This window comes from Dermochelys coriacea, chromosome 1, assembly GCF_009764565.3.
Source record: "Dermochelys coriacea isolate rDerCor1 chromosome 1, rDerCor1.pri.v4, whole genome shotgun sequence".
Classification (NCBI taxonomy): Eukaryota; Metazoa; Chordata; order Testudines; family Dermochelyidae; genus Dermochelys; species Dermochelys coriacea.
Genome location: NC_050068.2, coordinates 182,011,775 through 182,025,044, shown reverse-complemented (window position 1 = coordinate 182,025,044; position 13,270 = coordinate 182,011,775). Strand labels below are relative to the sequence as shown.

At 39.6% G+C, this 13,270-nt stretch overlaps 1 long non-coding RNA gene across 1 annotated transcript in view; it reads left to right on the top strand.

The window, feature by feature from the left end:
* The window catches only part of LOC122457731, a 44,706-nt gene extending 31,708 nt beyond the window's left edge, over window positions 1-12,998 (top strand). Inside the window, exons 2-3 of the long non-coding RNA XR_006277406.1 lie at window positions 2,828-2,905; window positions 12,888-12,998. This is a non-coding gene — a long non-coding RNA (uncharacterized LOC122457731). The remainder of the gene's footprint in view (window positions 1-2,827; window positions 2,906-12,887) is intronic.
* The last annotated feature ends 272 nt before the right edge of the window (window positions 12,999-13,270 follow it).

Genomic DNA, 13,270 nt, shown 5'->3' with positions numbered 1-13,270 from the left:
AGGTTGTTACAAGAAGGAGGGAGAAAATATGTTTTTCTTAACCTCTGAGGATAGGACAAGAAGCAATGGGTTTAAATTGCAGCAAGGGAGGTTCAGGTTGGACATTAGGAAAAACTTCCTAACTCTCAGGGTGGTCAAGCACTGGAATAAATTGCCTGGGGAAGTTGTGGAATCTCCATTATTGTAGATTTTTAAAAGCAGGTTAGACCAACACCTGTCAGGGATGGTCTAGATAATATTTAGTCCTGCCATGAGTGCAGGGGACTGGACTAGATGACCTCTCAAGGTTCCTTCCAGTCCTATGATTCTATGAATATTATAATTTAAAGACAACAGAAATCCAGTAGAGAGGCTGTCAGATCTGCCCGCTCCACCAAAATAGCTGGGTCCTGCTTCTATCATTTCTGGATGGAGATAAGGAGCCAAATACTGATAGTCTTTTCATTATAGATCCAGCAATCCTGGGAGGAGAGGGCAGGTAAGGGAGAGGGTCACTCTTCCAGTCCCTTAATAAGTAGAGTTGCTTTTAATCTAAAGTAAAGCCCATAGGTTATTATTTTCTGCCCAATTTGCTATACACTATCACCCTGAGGTGTGTTTTAGCATTCCACTGCATCAAAGCTTTTTCCAACAATAATGCATATCTGTTTTTGAGATTGTTTTCCTCAAACATATTAGTTTATATTATTGCAACTTGAACCTCATTTTGTAATTTTCTGCCTATTTCTCTCATCCTACTCTGTCCCATTTATATTATTCCTTTGTCCTCACCAGTGTTCACCTCACCTAATTTAGTATCATCTGCAAATTTCATTAACATGTTTTAACTTCCCACTTCCAGATTATTAATAAAGATGTTTAATAAAATGAATCTCTTCAGTATCCTGCTAAATATTCCCCCACTCCCAATTCAATACATTATGACCCTTTGTTCTACAGCCAGCTCTCAATCCACATGACATTGTTTTTATTCAAGTCAACTGGAAATACTTTTGAGTAAGATTTTGAGTCACCGTTTCAAATGCTTTACTAGACTTCAAATCTATTATATCTACTGTGTTCCCTTCATCCACTAATTATATCATTTTGTCACTAAAGTAAATAACAAAATTTATCACTAAGGAAAACCTGACATACTTTATTGCTTGTGGGAAGAAAAAAAATCTGGATTTTTGAGCTTTCCCTGATGCCAGAAGTATTGGATTAGAGTACCATTATATTCAGGAGGAGAGCGAGATGGGAAAGCAATTTGGTATGCAAGTAAAATAACTTTATTGAGTAAATTAGGGATTTATTTCTAGGTATAGGAGAACCAGTTGTGATATGAGGACCCTGCCCAAATGCTTGAGCCAAACCAATTGAATACTAATCTTTTCACAGCTTCAGCTCTGTTCTGATAAGGTTCTTTCTTCCACCAAGCTCCTACAACCTCCCTTTTTCCTATTCAGGTCCACAAACACCACCATTATTAATATAATTAATAAACTATTTGTAAATATGGAAGAGTTCCTATCGTGTGAGTGTTGCAGCTGTGCACATCGGGTTTCCCAACTATATAGTAATTTGAATAATACAGGGCCTAATCTTGGGACAAAAACTTGTTAACACTCCAAATGATAACTGGAAATTCTTAGATAATCAATATAATTAATAAATAATCTATAAATCAGGCTACAGACAGGTCTTCAAAAAGTGTATGATGTGAGTAATCTTCACACTATTTGCAAAAAAGTACTTCTTGTAGAATGGACCCCAGTAGTGGTTGTTTTTCAAGCAGAGTGCATTGGGCAGTATTTCTTGCTCCCTCTGATATCAGCAAGGTGACAGACCTGGTTCTCCCGTCTTGCCTCTTGTGCAGACACTTAGGTTCAGATCCTCAAAGGTATTTAGGTATCTAATTCCCATTGATTTCAATGGAAGTTAAGTGCCTAATACCTTACTCCTTTGCAAAGTTCATGCAAAACAAATATAAAATACCACCATTCTGATTTGATTACAAAGGGTGTAGGGCAGTGGAGAATTAACTTTGAGAAGGATTAGAGACCAGCCTTTGCGGCCTTCTCTCCTGGTCCACAAAGGTTTTGTCTCAGTTGAGGCATGAGTGCCTGAACTATTGATTTTTGCTTTGCCGTTTTCTTGTTTATGCCACATGACAAAGGGCACCCATTTTTCCTACACCTATACTATAAGTGACATCTGAGACAATGTTTCCACTGTTACAATTTTAATTACTGGCCTTCTGAAGAACAGGGAATTTTCACAAGACATCTATCACTGTGACCACCCTGTTTAATCAGCTCAACAATGCATTAACAGGGGGATGAGCACTAACAACTTGATAAGCTTCCTGTTTTGAATTAGAAGGCTCTGTTAGTAACATTTCCCAAGATCATTTTAATACCCATTCCAAATCTGTTTCTGTTCCTTGTTTCAGCCATGGCCCCTGCTCTCAGGGTAGCATAGCTGGGCAAAAATCATACTCCAAAACTGATCTCTCTGTTGAACTATGGCTAAACTCACAGCACATTTGGTTGTGCAATGCTATGATCAAGTACACTATTATATATCTCCCACAAAGTCACCTTTGTGCTGTTTGGAAAGCTTCCATCACATTTTCTTTTGGGAGAACAGCACCAACTCAACCTCTGAACCAGCTTCTAGAAAAGCTGCATATCCCCCTGCTATCCTGCTGTTTTGATTTGCAGTTTTCTGATGCTGATTCTTTTTAATGTTAAAGCATTCCCCTCCCTAGTAATTTTCTTTGAGCTTACTTGTTTTTTCTTCTAATCACAACAAGCAATTAACACAGCTCCACTTTCTTCTACAGGTTTTGGAGCTTGATAGGAGAATCCAGTCATGTCCAGACTCAACTATAGCTATGCCTTGTATGCCTGCTCTTAGTAAGGTAAGTGGGAGAACTGACCTATTAGCCTCTGGCAATTAAAGGAGAGACTATTTCATTAGGAAATGATGCAGCCATTGAGGGAGAAAGTTAACTTCTTTCATGCTTTACATATTTTAGACTTGTGTTAAAGCTGCATTTAAAATATTAATATATATATTTAGCCACAAGTTCTAGTTTATAACTGCCCCTTCAGAGGCACAGGCTGAGAAAAATCAATTTGGCTTACAGCGACTGTTGAAATAGCTGTATTTTAAGACCTACTAAACTATTTAGTTCCAAGGTGTATACTGTGACACCTAAACTATGTGTCCTGTTTCAAACCAAATACTAAATAAATTATTAAACTTGTAGAAACTGCTGGTTTCCATTTAAAATAAAAAAAAATCCTGTCAAATATGAGATTTAATGCCTACAAAGAGAGGTAGGATGTACTCAGACTTCCAAAAGGAGCTTTTTTTTAGCACTCACGGGACTGACCTATCAAGAGTGAAAGTCATTAAAAATACAAATCTTTTACATGATGATTCAGGAGAACATTTGTGGTTTAAATTTTTGAAAGGTTAATACTGATGATAAAGTTAATCGCTGAACGAAAAGCTTAATGGGTCAGTGCAGACATTTTGTGCCAAACCCCTAGAATAATCAGGTTAAAAAATTGTTTAACAGTTCCCCTGGTCACCCCCGGTGTAAGGGTCATCATCTGTTGGCGTATTGTCAGCATAGTGGCTTTTATGACATTCCCCTTCCCTGCTGCCAGAATAGCAGGGGAAATGATATGTGGCCAGAATGCTCTTTTGCTTCATCAGGCATTGGCTGTGGTTTTGGCCCTCTGTAGCTACTGCAGTTTGGCATAAGTTAAAGCAGCTCTAAGACTGCTCTAAGATGGGGCATAGAGTAGTACCAGAATAGGGGGCAGGCAAAGGGAAACTTTGAAGCCTCCTTTACACACCAGCCTCTGATTTTTACTCAGGCACATACATCTTTGGCATAGCTGTGGATATAGCTTGGAATGTTCAGGTCTCCAGAAGAAGACTTTCCTTTATAGTTTTTTCATTAAGAATTTTACAGGATGAGGAGTCTGACTACAGATGAGCTGATGTTGCTTTTTGAGGGTTTTTTATATAAAATATAAATATGAGCTATTAAATTGTTTATACACTATATATTTGAAACCAGGCAAAACATGGCAAGTATCTTTAACACAGATGATTTAGTTGAGGACTGGTCCTGCTTTGAGCAGGGGGTTGGACTAGATGACCTCCTGAGGTCCATTCCAACCCTGATATTCTATGATTCTATGAGATATGGCACATTTCTTTTTATATCAGAAAAGGCTATCAAATATAAGATTTACAGTGATTACTTTTTAGATGGGCCAAACTATGTGCTCTGTTCCTGTCATGATGTCTGGAGTGGCTCACCACTGTGAGTGACTATCTAAGGGCAAACTGTCAGAAAACAAGGGCAAACAACCCAAACTGGTGGTATGTTCTATAATTACATTTCACCAAGCTAGTAAGAAATGTGAACTCCTGGATCACGGAACCAGTCTCAGCATGGAGTCACAGACAGTCCCCTTAGCATCTCCAGCCTATCTTGTCACCCAGAAAAAACTTAAGTTTGTGATAAAAGGTTATTTAAAACCAAATATCACACCACATTAGGTTTCTCCCAGTCCCAAAAGACCAGTCACTTACACCAAATCTATTAGTACTCTAGATCTTACACCAAAGACAACACTGGCAATCAATTCTATAGTAAACTAACTATTGTTTTTTAGCTAAGAAAAAAGTATGAGAGTTATTGGGAGGCTAAGACAGGTAAAATATAATAGATAAATCTCAGTTTAACTCCAAATAATGGCATTGATATAATAGACTGCCAATTTCCCAAAAGTCTTTTAGGGCTACCCAGAATAACTCTGGGGAACTCAGTCTTCTCTTTCAGTTATTCTGTACTGTTAGAATCCAAACAGTCCAGAGATACAGGATCTTTCTTTGAATCCATATTTATATCTTCTTCTCATAGAAAACAAACTCTTTCTAATCACTTGGGCTTTTCCTTTTATTATTGAGAGTGAAGATTGCACTCAGTCCTTGACCTTCAATATCACACACAATGATCACTTGCTTTGAAAGTTGCATTTCCTATTAAAGTACTTAAGCCCTTCATTAGCATTTCACAATATTTCTTTGATGGATAATTTAGTTGCAAGGGTATTTACAATGTGACTAGGAGTACTTGTGGCACCTTAGAGACTAACAAATTTATTTGAGCATAAGCTTTCGTGAGCTACAGCTCAAATAAAGCTTATGCTCAAATCAATTTGTTAGTCTCTAAGGTGCCACAAGTACACTTTTTCTTTTTGCGAATACAGACTAACACAGCTGCTACTCTGAAACCTACAATGTGACTGTTTGCTATCACATTATGACAGGAATAGATAACTGAAAACAATACAAGTAAACTTTCATTAGTTTTATGAATTTTAAACACTCAATACAATTATACACTTACAATTGCTTTGATCTAATACAGAAGTAAATTGACCTGAATACACTTTACCATAATCTGGTAAGCCAGAATCACAGTTACATACAAATGAGGCCAATGGGAAATATGCACATGTAATAAAGGCAGAATATCACTTAATGAGTTATTTAGTTTTCAATGTTACCATATTCAATAGGTAACATCCCTACCTCCAGTTTTGCATTAGATTTTCTGAAATAAGTAAAAAATACTTGTTCTGTTCAAACACTTGTACACATACTACAGTCAAACCACTACTCCAGTCCCACCTGGGCACTTTAACACACCAATCCAGGGGAGCATATGACTGAAACAGGATGGCATAGAAAACATTCATGGATGAAATCCTGGCCCCATTGAAGTCAATGGTAAAACTCGTATTGATGTCAGCGCAGACAGGATTCCACTCTATTTTTGTTCCAGGTTTGTCATGTTCCTTTCATATCTTTCTTTTTAAATGCACTCCATATCCCATCTAGATTAATGTAATACAAACACCACTTAAAAAAAACTCTCCCACAACCAAACCTTTAAAAAAAAATAACCTGGAACCTTTCTCACTTAACTTCCACCCACTCAGGAAAATGCAGAGAGAATAGAAGCTCTTGGATCAATTTGCCCAATGGAAGAAAAGAAAGAGCTCTCTACTGTGAAAGTCCTTTCCCAAGATACGCTAGACCAGGGTCCTACAACTAGCACAAAGACTCCAGCTAAGTCACCAGCCTCAGACTATCAAGTTTTGAGTAAAAGCATGAGGAGAGAGAGAGTTGGTCTCTATGGGCAGGGCTCTATGTACATTAAAGAATTTTATAGGTGAAACCAACACTTTGCATCTCTGAAGGAATTATAATTCTTTGCAGACCATGGAACAGATATGTAATATGTTCCCTACATAAAACACTGAGTATGAAGTCATCTGTAAGCAGTCACTCAACATAACGTTTCTAAAAGGGTTTCAGAAATAGCCCTCTGTAGTTCACTTTGTAGCAATCCAATTTGGAGGTGGCTAAGATGTATGGTGAAGTCAACATCCAAAATTAAAGATCATAGTCACCTAGCTAAATGAAGCTGGAAAAAGCATTCACTGCTGTAGGCATTGTTACAATCTAAACATACAGAAGCAGTTGAAGATGCAACAGAATCCTTCTGTTATTAACCTGAGAAGTAGGACTGGTCAAAAATGGTTAGGCAGTAGTTAAACGGTGCAGAAACCTGAAGCAGAGTTCTTCTATCTTGTTCACTTCTGGCACTCATGAAGGTTCATCTTCATCTCTTTTCCCTCAGTTCCAAGTCTAGAGAATGTCATCTTCAGACCTTTAGCCTTCCTTTTAAACTTGAACAGACATTGGTATTTTCTTTCCTTCCTTCTAGTCTGTGCCTCAATGACTGGGATTGACAATTTTGACTCCTTTGTCTTCTCTCCATGGCTTTTTTTTCAGTATGTTCATTTTGATATTCCTCAGACATATGTTTCAAAATTAACCAGAATTCCTTTAATAATATTGCTTTTTGTGCTAGGCTCAGATTTGTATCCGCATTAGCATTGTTGGGTTACAACTGAGAATATCCTGAGTTTGATTTTTAGTGATATTCCTTCATTCAAATGTTTAGAAGCTGTTTGCATAAAGCAAATATAGTAGGTAGGGCAAAGGGCATTCACTGGGGATTAGATGCTATCTTTCTGTTGACTTCTTCTTAATGTATACCAGGCATTCAGGTAATACTCTCTATTTGCTCTGTATCATCTTTTCTCATCCACACGGCTTCGTTTTCAGCTACCTTTCAACATCATTCAGGTTCATCTTCCTCCTTAGGTTTTTTTTTTCGTCATTGGTGTTCTAGGTTGCTGATCTAATGACTGTACTTTCTACACTCTCTATTTATTCTCACAACCATTTTTAGTATCATCTTAACACTCCTGTCACCATTCTGTCATTTCCACACCCATTTTCATTGTCTTCGCAACACTGTGCCAGGCCTTGTACTTATTCAGGATTTCAGATCCTTGATCTAGATGCTTCACTTAATTAAACTTAGCAACGATGATATTTTCTCTCTCCAGCTCCTCAATTATGGCTCACATCTTATCAGCCATACTTGTGTTGTGTCTCATTACAGTGTGCTGTGCTGGTGTCCTCCTTTTTTTTGTTCATTACAGATCTTCTAGTGTCACAATTGAAAAGCATCAAATCAATTGCACAACAAGGTCTTGATCCAAAGACACCTCCCCACCCCCCCATTGATTTCAATGGGTTTTGAATCAGACTCTAAGTAGGGTTTCTTTAAAGCATACCTCTTGTAATAGAAATGGACCCCGTGAAACTTTTTTATTTTCCTGAATCCCTCCTGCTTTGTTAATTCAGTCAACAGCTAAACTGACATGATATTCCCTTCTCTCAATTTCTATGGCATGATGCCATCCACTGTCCAGTCAGATTCCTGGTCCATGTCCAGTCATTTCTGAGTTCCCAGAATCAAGCCATACTCAGAGTATTATTTATCTCCCCATTTCTGAAGGGCATAACAGATTCAAAGTTAAAACTTTTCTTGAAGCATACGGCTTGTGAATTTAATGTGGGATTATGTCGCAGCTCTAATAAGTAAACATCTGAATTTAGAGAAGAAAAAGCAAAGAAAAGGTTTTTATAATTGTTTACTGCAGATTGGAAAGTCTTCAGGCATCCAACAGAGAATGATAGATTTAGAAGATATTTAGAGCATATCCTTCTTACACCTGCTAAGAGTTCTAATTGTTTCATTATTGGGATAAACAATATGTCATCTCTATGTGAGCACAGGCAGAGCTTATGAAATATTTCTCATTAAAACCATGCTGTACTAATAGCTATAAAATAACCATGGAGCTGCATGTTTGGGAATGAGGCTGGCTTGGATCACCACAGGAGACACATTGATATTAGCCAGTCTGCCAATGCTCGCAACATTGCACAATTTATTGATTCTGAGTTGAAAAGAAAAAGGCCTATTTATCTGTTTTTCAACATAAAAATCAAAGAACTGCATGAAAAAGCTCTCTTTCTCTGTTACTACATCTATGACACGCTTTGCTTCTCTAGCACCTTTAATGACAATCTCGAGTATGGTTTGATGGCTACAAACCAAGCTAATTACACAATCTAAGATCTAAGGTTTCTGTAAGTCAATATTCAGAACATTTTTGAATATATTTGAACAATGTAGACATAAAGATCAAGTTACAGCATTCATTCTCTTTAGGCCCCAAAAACTAACATATATTTCCTTTCCTGTTTAAAAAGTGGAAGTATTGCATAATTCAAACCCTCTCAGGATGTTTTTGTCAATTATCCATCTACACCAATGACAAAAAAGGAGCTTTGTGCTTTCAGTACTTCCTTGTATTTTAATGATGTGAATTGCTTTCCATGAGGCATAAGGAATTCAGAGAAATGACCTCTCAACAGCTTCTTTAAGTAGTTCTGAGTAATACATAATTTATCCAGAAGAATAAGGATTTGCAGACACTCAGCATAGAAGTTTAATAAATAATATGGCTGAATACTTTTATATTATATTGTCATATCTGGTCTAAATGCACAGGCTCATGTTTTTTATAAAATTCTAAATTTGGGCAAGCATTATTCTTCCTTTGCTCCATAAAACTTTGGATACTTATCTGTTTATTGAACAGGAGGTAAAAGTTCCTCTTCCTGGAACTTAATACAGGTACATAGCATCTGTAACATAATTCATAGGTTTCTCATACCAAATAATTCTTTCCCCCAGCTCTAAAGAATAATACCTGTGTAATTCCATGTGTCATTGTTCTGATTTGACAGCATAGACAAGCTTAATGTTTGTGTTTGTCAGTTTTAGTACCAAAGTAAATGTTGCTTAGATGCTCCAAATTGATTATGTTCACCCTCAGGCAATTTCACAATAACCTGTTGCAGATTTAATTCACAAAATGGTATGTCATCTCCAGTCCTTATTAAGATAATTGACCCTACTACTGAATTAATAATCTATAATCTGGTTGTTTAAATGTGCTTCCTACTAAATAGATCTCCTAATGTCTAAATGGCAACATATTTTGATGAGATAATTCAGCATGTTGCTCTTCTTACTCACTTAAACTATCCTGAATTAATGAGATGGTATTGTTTACATTTATCCAAAGAGCAAAGAGTAGACGCCCCAAAATGTCACAGATAATTTTAATAATTTCTAACCTATTTTATTTATTTTCCCTGTGCCATTCAAACATGAAACTATAGGTGAAAAAGCCAATTTATTCAAACTCAAAACACTCAGTATATCTAATCTGACATTATAGGTTTGTTGCCTCTGAAACAAAATTGAACAGTAAAGCTTTTCCATGGTAGTAATGTCCCTTTCCCTTATATTTTCCAATGAATTGTACAGGTTTCCTCCAAATTTTAAACAGAAAATATACATTTAAATAAGATTTAAAATATAATTATTTTTTTAGGTATGTTTGTAGCTCCTCATAGAGATAAGTCTGCCTACTGCAGACTACTTTGGGTACCTCTGAATGCTGAGGTTCCCACATACATATAGCCAGATATGTGGGAGTATATATTTTACTACTAATCACTACCTACCCTATACTGTTGGGTGTAACATAATACATTCCAAAAGAAGCATTGATGGAACTAACAGAGAAAGAAACCTAGGTGAAGGCTTTCTTTCCCCATTAATGTGGTAATTTTGAATCTGTCTGCTGCGTCTTTCTCCAAATGTGACGCCTGATATTCCTTCTCTACTCTTACCCCATTAGCATTTCTTTTCTTATTTCTATGCTTCCCCCCAGTCCGAGCACCTCAAGGAACTATATACTTCCTCAAGATACCACAAACTATTACACCAGGGCAGTAAGCTAATTTGAAAACTTGGTGCAGTTTTAACTATTCAGATAAAATAGGAGTTCTTCTATTTCAGGGGTCGGCAACCTTTCATAGAATCATAGAATCATAGAATATCAGGGTTGGAAGGGACCCCAGAAGGTCATCTAGTCCAACCCCCTGCTCAAAGCAGGACCAAGTCCCAGTTAAATCATCCCAGCCAGGGCTTTGTCAAGCCTGACCTTAAAAACCTCTAAGGAAGGAGATTCTACCACCTCCCTAGGTAACGCATTCCAGTGTTTCACCACCCTCTTAGTGAAAAAGTTTTTCCTAATATCCAATCTAAACCTCCCCCATTGCAACTTGAGACCATTACTCCTCGTTCTGTCATCTGCTACCATTGAGAACAGTCTAGAGCCATCCTCTTTGAAACCCCCTTTCAGGTAGTTGAAAGCAGCTATCAAATCCCCCCTCATTCTTCTCTTCTGCAGACTAAACAATCCCAGCTCCCTCAGCCTCTCCTCATAAGTCATGTGCTCTAGACCCCTAATCATTTTTGTTGCCCTTCGTTGTACTCTTTCCAATTTATCCACATCCTTCCTGTAGTGTGGGGCCCAAAACTGGACACAGTACTCCAGATGAGGCCTCACCAGTGTCGAATAGAGGGGAACGATCACGTCCCTCGATCTGCTCGCTATGCCCCTACTTATACAACCCAAAATGCCATTGGCCTTCTTGGCAACAAGGGCACACTGCTGACTCATATCCAGCTTCTCGTCCACTGTCACCCCTAGGTCCTTTTCCGCAGAACTGCTGCCGAGCCATTCGGTCCCTAGTCTGTAGCGGTGCATTGGATTCTTCCATCCTAAGTGCAGGACCCTGCATTTATCCTTATTGAACCTCATTAGATTTCTTTTGGCCCAATCCTCCAATTTGTCTAGGTCCTTCTGTATCCTATCCCTCCCCTCCAGCGTATCTACCACTCCTCCCAGTTTAGTATCATCCGCAAATTTGCTGAGAGTGCAATCCACACCATCCTCCAGATCATTTATGAAGATATTGAACAAAACGGGCCCCAGGACCGACCCCTGGGGCACTCCACTTGACACCGGCTGCCAACTAGACATGGAGCCATTGATCACTACCCGTTGAGCCCGACAATCTAGCCAGCTTTCTACCCACCTTATAGTGCATTCATCCAGCCCATACTTCCTTAACTTGCTGACAAGAATGCTGTGGGAGACCGTGTCAAAAGCTTTGCTAAAGTCAAGAAACAATACATCCACTGCTTTCCCTTCATCCACAGAACCAGTAATCTCATCATAAAAGGCGATTAGATTAGTCAGGCATGACCTTCCCTTGGTGAATCCATGCTGACTGTTCCTGATCACTTTCCTCTCCTCTAAGTGCTTCAGGATTGATTCTTTGAGGACCTGCTCCATGATTTTTCCAGGGACTGAGGTGAGGCTGACCGGCCTGTAGTTCCCAGGATCCTCCTTCTTCCCTTTTTTAAAGATGGGCACTACATTAGCCTTTTTCCAGTCATCCGGGACTTCCCCCGTTCGCCACGAGTTTTCAAAGATAATGGCCAAGGGCTCTGCAATCACAGCCGCCAATTCCTTCAGCACTCTCGGATGCAATTCGTCCGGCCCCATGGACTTGTGCACCTTTCAGAAGTGGTGTGCCAATTCTTCATTTATTCACTGTAATTTAAGATTTTGCATGCCAGTAATACATTGTAACATTTTTAGGCAATGGGCTGAGCGGGGCCGGTACCTGAAACCCCGGCTGGCAGGTGGCTGGCGGCCAGAACTCCAGGCCAATCCCGGTTGGCAGGGGCCAGAAGCTGGTATACCAGGCCGGCAGTGGGCTGAGCAGGGCTGGTGGCCAGGACCCTGGCTAGCAAGGGGCCAGAGGCTGGAACCCCAGACTGGCAGCGGGCTGAGTAGAGCGGGCGGACAGAAACCCAGACCAGCAGTGGCTCTGCCAGTCTGGGGTTCCGTCCACCAGCCCCTGCCAGCCGGGGTCCTGGCTGCCAGCCCCACTCAGCCCACTGCTGGCCTAGGGTTCCACCCAGGCAGACAGCCGGGGCCCCAGCTGGCAAGGGGTAGTGCCGGAACCCCAGACGAGTAGCGGGCTGAGGGGAGCCACCAAACGGTACCCCAGGCGGGCAGCGGAGCCCCCAGGACCAGTGGCCGGGACCCTGGATGGCAGGGGGCCAGCGGACAGAATCCCAGGCTGGCAGCAGAGTGCCACTGAAAATCAGCTCGCGTGCCGCCTTTGGCACCCGTGCCATAGGCTGCTGATCCCTGTTCTATTTCCTTTAGAGCACCAAGAAAACTAACCTACAGTACATTCACATTGTACAGCAAGCAACCAAAAAGGTCCCCAAGATACCAATCTACATAAAATCACCATTAAGGTTGGACATAGTACCCTGTGCTGTGATTTCATTGGCAGCTTTTGTAAACTAAGCAGGTTCTGATCAGGTCCGTATTTCAGAGGGTGATATTAAAGGACACCTGTGAAATTAAACAGTTCCTGTATTTCACTCCAGAGCATTGAAGTAATGAGTAAAGAGATGTCTGTATTTTTTTGCATTCAAGGCCTGATCCTACAACCCTATGCACATCTGCAGTCTGGTTGAAGTCAACTGTGCTACTTGAATGCATAAGGATCTTCAGACCTGAGCCCTCCACTTGTAGGGATTATAAAAGGCACTATATAATAGTGTATATTATTAATAAATAAAAAGTAAACAAGACAAATGCGTTTATAGTCTTTTTAGCATTTCCAGTTATAGTGTACAACTGATGTTATGTTTGTGCATTGCATTGCTGTGACAGCCCTATCATTTGTCTCTGAATTAATTCAGAAGAAGAATATTTGTGTAGGAAAGATTGTAGTGTGCAGGATAGGCACATTGAGCAACTGGTCATACTGGTCACTATCTGCTACTAATTTCATTTCACTGCATCAGAACAAACTA